Here is a 9,733-nt window from a genome sequence, read left to right on the forward strand (position 1 = left end):
TCCGAGAACAATGGAATAGTTCCAAAGCATTAATAAACGTCAGCAGAATTCCGAGAACAAAGGAAAAGTTCCGAAGCATTTTTAAACTACAGCAGAATTCTGAGAATTATTGAAGAGTTCTGAACCATTTTTAAATGTCTGCAGAATTCCGATAACAATTGAAGAGTTCGGAACCATTTTTAAACGCCAGCAGAATTCCGAGAATAATGGAAGAGTTCCGAAGCATTTTTAAACTTCAGCGGAATTCCGAGAACAATGGAAGAGTTCGGAAGCATTTTTAAATGTCAGCAGAATTCCGAGAACAATGGAAGAGTTCCGAAGCATTTTTAAATGTCTGCAGAATTCCGAGAACAATGGAAGAGTTCGGAACCATTTTTAAACGCCAGCAGAATTCCGAGAACAATGGAAGAGTTCCGAAGCATTTTTAAATGTCAGCAGAATTCCGAGAACATTGGAAGAGGTCCGAAGCATTTTTAAACTTCAGCGGAATACCAAGAAAAATGGAAGAGTTCAGAAGCATTTTTACACTACAGCGGAATTCCGAGAGCAATGGGAGTATTCTGAAGCATTTTTAAACGTCAGCAGAATTCCGAGAACAATGGAATAGTTCCAAAGCATTTTTAAACTTCAGCGCAATACCAAGAACAATGGAAGAGTTCCGAAGCATTTTTAAGCTTCAGTGGAATTCCGAGGACAATGGGATTGTTCTGAAGTATTTTTAACCGTCAGCAGAATTCCGAGAACAATGGAAGAGTTCCAAAGCATTTATAAACGTCAGCAGAATTCCGAGAACAATGGAAAAGTTTCGAAGCATTTTTAAATATCAGCGGAATTCCGAGAACAATGGAAGAGTTCCGAACCATTTTTAAACGTCAGCAGAAATCCGAGAACAATGGAAGAGTTCGGAACCATTTTTAAACGCCAGCAGAATTCCGAGAACAATGGAAGAGGTCCGAAGCAATTTTAAACTTCAGCGGAAAACCGAGAAAAACGGAAGAGTTCCGAAGCATTTTTACACTACAGCGGAATTCCGAGAGCAATGGGAGTATTCTGAAGCATTTTTAAACATCAGCAGAATTCCGAGAACAATGGAAGAGTACCAAAGCATTAATAAACGTCAGCAGAATTCCGAGAACAAAGGAAAAGTTCCGAAGCATTATTAAATGTCAGCGGAATTTCGAGAACAATGGAAGAGTTCCGAAGCATTTTTAAACTTCAGCGGAATTCTGAGAACAATGGAAGGGTTCGGAAGCATTTTTAAACTTCAGCAGAATTCTGAGAACAATGGAAGAGTTCCAAAGCATTTTTAAACTTCAGCAGAATTCAGATAGCAATGGAAAAGTTCAAAAGGATTTCTAAACTTCAGCGGAATTCCAAGAACTATGGAAGAGTTCCAAAGCATTTTTAAACTACAGCAGAATTCTGAGAATAATTGAATAGTTCCGAACCATTTTTAAACGTCAGCAGAATACCGAGAACAATGGAAGAGTTCGGAACCATTTTTAAATGCCAGCAGAATTCCGAGAACAATGGAAGAGTTCCGAAGCATTTTTAAACATCAGCAAAATTCCGAGAACAATGGAAGAGGTTCGAAGCATTTTTAAACTTCAGCGGAATACCGAGAAAAATGGAAGAGTTCCGAAGCATTTTTACACTTCAGCGGAATTCCGAGAGCAATGGGAGTGTTCTGAAGCATTTTTAAACGTCATCAGATTTCCGAGAACAATGGAAGAGTTCCAAAGCATAAATAAACGTCAGCAGAATTTCGAGAACAAAGGAAAAGTTCCGAAGCATTTTTAAATGTCAGCAGAATTTCAGAACAATGGAAGAGTTCCAAAGCATTTTTAAACTACAGCAGAATTCTGAGAATTATTGAAGAGTTCCGAACCATTTTTAAATGTCAGCAGAATTCCGAGAACAATGGAAGAGTTCGGAACAATTTTTAAACGCCAGCAGAATTCCGAGAACAATGGAAGAGTTCCGAAGCATTTTTAAACTTCAGTGGAATTCCGAGAATAATGGGAGTGTTCTGAAGCATTTTTAAACGTCAGCAGAATTCTGAGAAAAATGGAAGAGTTCCAAAGCATTTTTAAACATCAGCGGAATTCCGAGAACAATGGAAGAGTTCCGAAGCATTTTTACACTTCAGTGGAATTCCGAGAACAATGGGAGTGTTCTGAAGCATTTTTAAACGTCAGCAGAATTCCGAGAACAATGGAAGAGTTCCAAAGCATTTATAAACGTCAGCAGAATTCCGAGAACAATGGGAAAGTTCCAAAGCATTTTTAAATGTCAGCTTAATTCCGAGAACAATGGAAGAGTTCCGAAGCATTTTTAAACTTCAGCAGAATTCTGAGAATTATTGAAAAGTTCTGAACCATTTTTAAATGTCTGCAGAATTCCGAAAACAATGGAAGCTTTCGGAACCATTTTTAAATGCCAGCAGAATTCTGAGAACAATGGAAGAGTTCCGAAGCATTTTTAAACTTCAGCGGAATTCCGAGAACAATGGAAGAGTTCGGAAGCATTTTTCAATGTCAGCAGAATTCCGAGAACAATGGAAGAGATCCGAAGCATTTTTAAACTTCAGCGGAATACCGAGAAAAATGGAAGAGTTCCGAAGCATTTTTACACTTCAGCGGAATTCCAAGAACAATGGGAGTGTTCTGAAGCATTTTTAAACGTCAGAAGAATTCCGAGAACACTGGAAGCGTTCCAAAGAATTTATATACTTCAGCAGAATTCCGAGAACAATGGGAAAGTTCCAAAGCATTTTTAAATGTCAGCTTATTTCCGAGAACAATGGAAGAGTTCCGAAGCATTTTTAAACTTCAGCGGAATTCCGAGAACAATGGACGAGTTTGGAAGCATTTTTAAACTTCAGCAGAATTCCGAGAACAATGGAAGAGTTCCAAAGCATTTTTAAACTACAGCAGAATTCTGAGAATTATTGAAGAGTTCTGAACCATTTTTAAATGTCTGCAGAATTCCGAAAACAATGGAAGAGTTCGGAACCATTTTTAAACGCCAGCAGAATTCCGAGAACAATGGAAGAGTTCCGAAGCATTTTTCAACTTCAGCGGAATTCCAGGAACAGTGGACGAGTTCGGAAGCATTTTTAAACTTCAGCAGAATTCCGAGAACAATGGAAGAGTTCCAAAGCATTTTTAAACTACAGCAGAATTCTGAGAATTATTGAAGAGTTCCGAACGATTTTTAAACGTCAGCAGAATTCTGAAAACAATGGAAGAGTTCGGAACCATTTTTAAATGCCAGCAAAATTCCGAGAACAATGGAAAAGTTCCGAAGCATTTTTAAACTTCAGCAGAATTCTGAGTACAATGGAAAAGTTCCAAAGCATTTTTAAACTTCACCAGAATTCCGAGAGAAATGGAAAAGTTCCAAAGCATTTTTAAATGTCAGCTTAATTCCGAGAACAATGGGAGAGTTCCGAAGCATTTTTAAACTTCAGCGGAATTCCGAGAACAATGGACGAGTTTGGAAGCATTTTTAAACTTCAGCAGAATTCCGAGAACAATGGAAGAGTTCCAAAGCATTTTTAAACTACAGCAGAATTCTGAGAATTATTGAAGAGTTCTGAACCATTTTTAAATGTCTGCAGAATTCCGAGAACAATGGAAGAGTTCGGAACCATTTTTAAACGCCAGCAGAATTCCGAGAACAATGGAAGAGTTCCGAAGCATTTTTACACTTCAGCAGAATTCCGAGAACAATAGAAACGTTCCAAAGCATTTTTAAACTTCAACAGAATTCCGAGAGCAATGGAAAAGTTCAAAAGCATTTTTAAACTTCAGCGGAATACCAAGAACAATGGAAGAGTTCCGAAGCATTTTTAAACTTCAGTGGAATTCCGAGAACAATGGGATTGTTCTGAAGTATTTTTAAACGTCAGCAGAATTCCGAGAACAATGGAAGAGTTCCAAAGCATTTATAAACGTCAGCAGAATTTCGAGAACAATGGAAAAGTTCCGAAGCATTTTTAAATGTCAGCGGAATTCCGAGAACAATGGAAGAGTTCCGAACCATTTTTAAACGTCAGCAGAATTCCGAGAACAATGGAAGAGTTCGGAACCATTTTTAAATGTCTGCAGAATTCCGAGAACAATGGAAGAGTTCGGAACCATTTTTAAACGCCAGCAGAATTCCGAGAACAATGGAAGAGTTCCGAAGCATTTTTAAATGTCAGCAGAATTCCGAGAACATTGGAAGAGGTCCGAAGCATTTTTAAACTTCAGCGGAATACCAAGAAAAATGGAAGAGTTCAGAAGCATTTTTACACTACAGCGGAATTCCGAGAGCAATGGGAGTATTCTGAAGCATTTTTAAACGTCAGCAGAATTCCGAGAACAATGGAATAGTTCCAAAGCATTAATAAACGTCAGCAGAATTCCGAGAACAAAGGAAAAGTTCCGAAGCATTATTAAATGTCAGCGGAATTTCGAGAACAATGGAAGAGTTCCGAAGCATTTTTAAACTTCAGCGGAATTCTGAACCATTTTTAAATGTCTGCAGAATTCTGAGAACAATGGAAGAGTTCGGAACCATTTTTAAACGCCAGCAGAATTCCGAGAACAATGGAAGAGTTCCGAAGCATTTTTAAACTTCAGCGGAATTCCGAGAACAATGGAAGAGTTCGGAAGCATTTTTAAACTTCAGCGGAATACCGAGAAAAATGGAAGAGTTCCGAAGTATTTTTACACTACAGCGGAATTCCGAGAACAATGGAAGAGTTCCGAAGCATTTTTACACTTCAGTGGAATTCCGAGAACAATGGGAGTGTTCTGAAGCATTTTTAAACGTCAGCAGAATTCCGAGAACAATGGAAGAGTTCCAAAGCATTTATAAACGTCAGCAGAATTCCGAGAACAATGGGAAAGTTCCAAAGCATTTTTAAATGTCAGTTTAATTCCGAGAACAATGGAAGAGTTCCGAAGCATTTTTAAACTTCAGCGGAATTCCGAGAACAATGGAAGAGTTCGGAACCATTTTTAAACGCCAGCAGAATTCCGAGAACAATGGAAGAGTTCCGAAGCATTTTTAAACTTCAGCGGAATTCCGAGAACAATGGAAGAGTTCGGAAGCATATTTAAACATCAGCAGAATTCTGAGAACAATGGAAGAGTTCCAAAGCATTTATAAACGTCAGCAGAATTCCGAGAACAATGGAAAAGCTCCAAAGCTTTTTTAAATGTCAGCGGAATTCCGAGAACAATGGAAGAGTTCTGAAGCATTTTTATACATCAGCAAAATTCCGAGAACAATGGAAGAGGTCCGAAGCATTTTTAAACTTCAGCGGAATTCCTAGAACAATGGAAGAGTTCGGAAGCATTTTTCAATGTCAGCAGAATTCCGAGAACAATGGAAGAGTTCCGAAGCATTTTTAAACTTCAGCAGAATTCCGAGTACAATAGAAAAGTTCCAAAGCATTTTTAAACTTCACCAGAATTCCGAGAGCAATGGAAAAGTTCAAAAGCATTTTTAAAGTTCAGCGGAATACCAAGAACAATTTAAGAGTTCCGAAGCATTTTTAAACTTCAGTGGAATTCCGAGAACAATGGGATTGTTCTGAAGTATTTTTAAACGTCAGCAGAATTCCGAGAACAATGGAAGAGTTCCAAAGCATTTATAAACGTCAGCAGAATTCCGAGAACAATGGAAAAGTTCCGAAGCATTTTTAAATGTCAGCGGAATTCCGAGAACAATGTAAGAGTTCCGAACCATTTTCAAACGTCAGCAGAATTCCGAGAACAATGGAAGAGTTCGGAACCATTTTTAAACGCCAGCAGAATTCCGAGAACAATGGAAGAGTTCTGAAGCATTTTTAAACATCAGCAAAATTCCGAGAACAATGGAAGAGGTCCGAAGCATTTTTAAACTTCAGCGGAATACCGAGAAAAATGGAAGAGTTCCGAAGCATTTTTACACTACAGCGGAATTCCGAGAGCAATGGGAGTATTCTGAAGCATTTTTAAACGTCAGCAGAATTCCGAGAACAATGGAATAGTTGCAAAGCATTAATAAACGTCAGCAGAATTTCGAGAACAAAGGAAAAGTTCCGAAGCATTATTAAATGTCAGCGGAATTTCGAGAACAATGGAAGAGTTCCGAAGCATTTTTAAACTTCAGCGGAATTCTGAACCATTTTTAAATGTCTGCAGAATTCCGAGAACAATGGAAGAGTTCGGAACCATTTTTAAACGCCAGCAGAATTCCGAGAACAATGGAAGAGTTCCGAAGCATTTTTAAACTTCAGCGGAATTCCGAGAACAATGGAAGAGTTCGGAAGCATTTTTAAACTTCAGCGGAATTCAGATAGCAATGGAAAAGTTCAAAAGCATTTCTAAACTTCAGCGGAAATCCAAGAACTATGGAAGAGTTCCAAAGCATTTTTAAACTACAGCAGAATTCTGAGAATAATTGAATAGTTCCGAACCATTTTTAAACGTCAGCAGAATACCGAGAACAATGGAAGAGTTCGGAACCATTTTTAAACGCCAGCAGAATTCCGAGAACAATGGAAGAGTTCCGAAGCATTTTTAAACATCAGCAAAATTCCGAGAACAATGGAAGAGGTCCGAAGCATTTTTAAACTTCAGCGGAATACCGAAAAAAATGGAAGAGTTCCGAAGCATTTTTACACTTCAGCGGAATTCCGAGAGCAATGGGAGTGTTCTGAAGCATTTTTAAACATCAGCAGATTTCCGAGAACAATGGAAGAGTTCCAAAGCATAAATAAACGTCAGAAGAATTTCGAGAACAAAGGAAAAGTTCTGAAGCATTTTTAAATGTCAGCGGAATTCCGAGAACAATGGAAGAGTTCCGAAGCATTTTTAAACTACAGCAGAATTCTGAGAATTATTGAGGAGTTCCGAACCATTTTTAAATGTCAGCAGAATTCCGAGAACAATGGAAGAGTTCGGAACAATTTTTAAACGCCAGCAGAATTCCGAGAACAATGGAAGAGTTCCAAAGCATTTTTAAACTTCAGTGGAATTCCGAGAACAATGGGAGTGTTCTAAAGCATTTTTAAACGTCAGCAGAATTCTGAGAACAATGGAAGAGTTCCAAAGCATTTTTAAACATCAGCGGAACTCCGAGAACAATGGAAGAGTTCCGAAGCATTTTTACACTTCAGTGGAATTCCGAGAACAATGGGAGTGTTCTGAAGCATTTTTAAACATCAGCAGAATTCCGAGAACAATGGAAGAGTTCCAAAGCATTTATAAACGTCCGCAGAATTCCGAGAACAATGGGAAAGTTCCAAAGCATTTTTAAATGTCAGCTTAATTCCGAGAACAGTGGAAGAGTTCCGAAGCATTTTTAAACTTCAGCGGAATTCCGAGAACAATGGAAGCGTTCGGAAGCATTTTTAAACTTCAGCAGAATTTCGAGAACAATGGAAGAGTTCCAAAGCATTTTTAAACTACAGCAGAATTCTGAGAATTATTGAAGAGTTCCGAACCATTTTTAAATGTCAGCAGAATTCCGAGAACAATGGAAGAGTTCGGAACCATTTTTAAACGCCAGCAGAATTCCGAGAACAATGGAAGAGTTCCGAAGCATTTTTAAACTTCAGCGGAATTCCGAGAACAATGGAAGAGTTCGGAAGCATTTTTAAACATCACCAGAATTCTGAGAACAATGGAAGAGTTCCAAAGCATTTCTAAACGTCAGCAGAATTCCGAGAACAATGGAAAAACTCCAAAGCTTTTTTAAATGTCAGCGGAATTTCAAGAACAATGGAAGAGGTCCGAAGCATTTTTAAACTTCAGCGGAATACCGAGAAAAATGGAAGAGTTCCGAAGCATTTTTACACTTCAGCGGAATTCCGAGAACGATGGGAGTGTTCTGAAGCATTTTTAAACGTCAGCAGAATTCCGAGAACACTGGAAGAGTTCCAAAGAATTTATAAACTTCAGCAGAATTCCGAGAACAATGGGAAAGTTCCAAAGCATTTCTAAATGTCAGCTTATTTCCGAGAACAATGGAAGAGTTCCGAAGCATTATTAAACTTGAGGGGAATTCCGAGAACAAAGGACGAGTTTGGAAGCATTTTTAAACTTCAAGAAAATTCCGAGAACAATGGAAGAGTTCCAAACATTTTTAAACTACAGCAGAATTCTGAGAATTATTGAAGAGTTCTGAACCATTTTTAAATGTCTGCAGAATTCCGAAAACAATGGAAGATTTCGGAACCATTTTTAAATGCCAGCAGAATTCTGAGAACAATGGAAGAGTTCGGAAGCATTTTTAAACTTCAGCGGAATTCCGAGAACAATGGAAGAGTTCGGAAGCATTTTTCAATGTCAGCAGAATTCCGAGAACAATGGAAGAGTTCCGAAGCATTTTTAAACTTCAGCAGAATTCCGAGTACAATAGAAAAGTTCCAAAGCATTTTTAAAATTCACCAGAATTCCGAGAGCAATGGAAAAGTTCAAAAGCATTTTTAAAGTTCAGCGGAATACCAAGAACAATGGAAGAGTTCCGAAGAATTTTTAAACTTCAGTGGAATTCCAAGAACAATGGGATTGTTCTGAAGTATTTTTAAACGTCAGCAGAATTCCGAGAACAATGGAAGAGTTCCAAAGCATTTATAAACGTCAGCAGAATTCCGAGAACAATGGAAAAGTTCCGAAGCATTTTTAAATGTCAGCGGAATTCCGAGAACAATGTAAGAGTTCCGAACCATTTTTAAACGTCAGCAGAATTCCGAGAACAATGGAAGAGTTCGGAACCATTTTTAAACGCCAGCAGAATTCCGAGAACAATGGAAGAGTTCTGAAGCATTTTTAAACATCAGCAAAATTCCGAGAACAATGGAAGAGGTCCGAAGCATTTTTAAACTTCAGCGGAATACCGAGAAAAATGGAAGAGTTCCGAAGCATTTTTACACTACAGCGGAATTCCGAGAGCAATGGGAGTATTCTGAAGCATTTTTAAACGTCAGCAATATTCCGAGAACAATGGAAGTGTTCCAAAGAATTAATAAACGTCAGCAGAATTCCGAAAACAAAGGAAAAGTTCCGAAGCATTATTAAATGTCAGAGGAATTTCGAGAACAATGGAAGAGTTCCGAAGCATTTTTAAACTACAGCGGAATTCTGAGAACAATGGAAGGGTTCGGAAGCATTTTTAAACTTCAGCAGAATTCTGAGAACAATGGAAGAGTTCCAAACCATTTTTAAACTTCAGCAGAATTCAGATAGCAATGGAAAAGTTCAAAAGCATTTCTAAACTTCAGCGGAATTCCAAGAACAATGAAAGAGTTCCAAAGCATTTTTAAACTACAGCAGAATTCCGAGAACAATGGAAGAGTTCCGAAGCATTTTTAAACTTCAGCAGAATTCTGAGTACAATGGAAAAGTTCCAAAGCATTTTTAAACTTCACGAGAATTCCGAGAGCAATGGAAATTTCCAAAGCATTTTTAAACATCAGCGGAATACCGAGAAAAATGGAAAAGTTCCAAAGCATTTTTAAACGCCAGCAGAATTCCGAGAACAATGGAAGAGTTCCAAAGCATTTTTATACATCAGCAAAATTCCGAGAACAATGGAAGAGGTCCAAAGCATTTTTAAACTTCAGTGGAATACCGAGAAAAATGAAAGAATTCCGAAGCATTTTTACACTTCAGTGGAATTCCGAGAACAATGGGAGTGTTATGAAGCATTTTTAAACGTCAGCAGAATTCCGAGAACAATGGAAGAGTTCCAA

The sequence above is a fragment of the Phyllobates terribilis genome, unplaced genomic scaffold (genome assembly GCF_046119375.1).
Source record: "Phyllobates terribilis strain yellow unplaced genomic scaffold, ASM4611937v1 Scaffold_83__1_contigs__length_6671269, whole genome shotgun sequence".
Taxonomy (NCBI): domain Eukaryota; kingdom Metazoa; phylum Chordata; class Amphibia; order Anura; family Dendrobatidae; genus Phyllobates; species Phyllobates terribilis.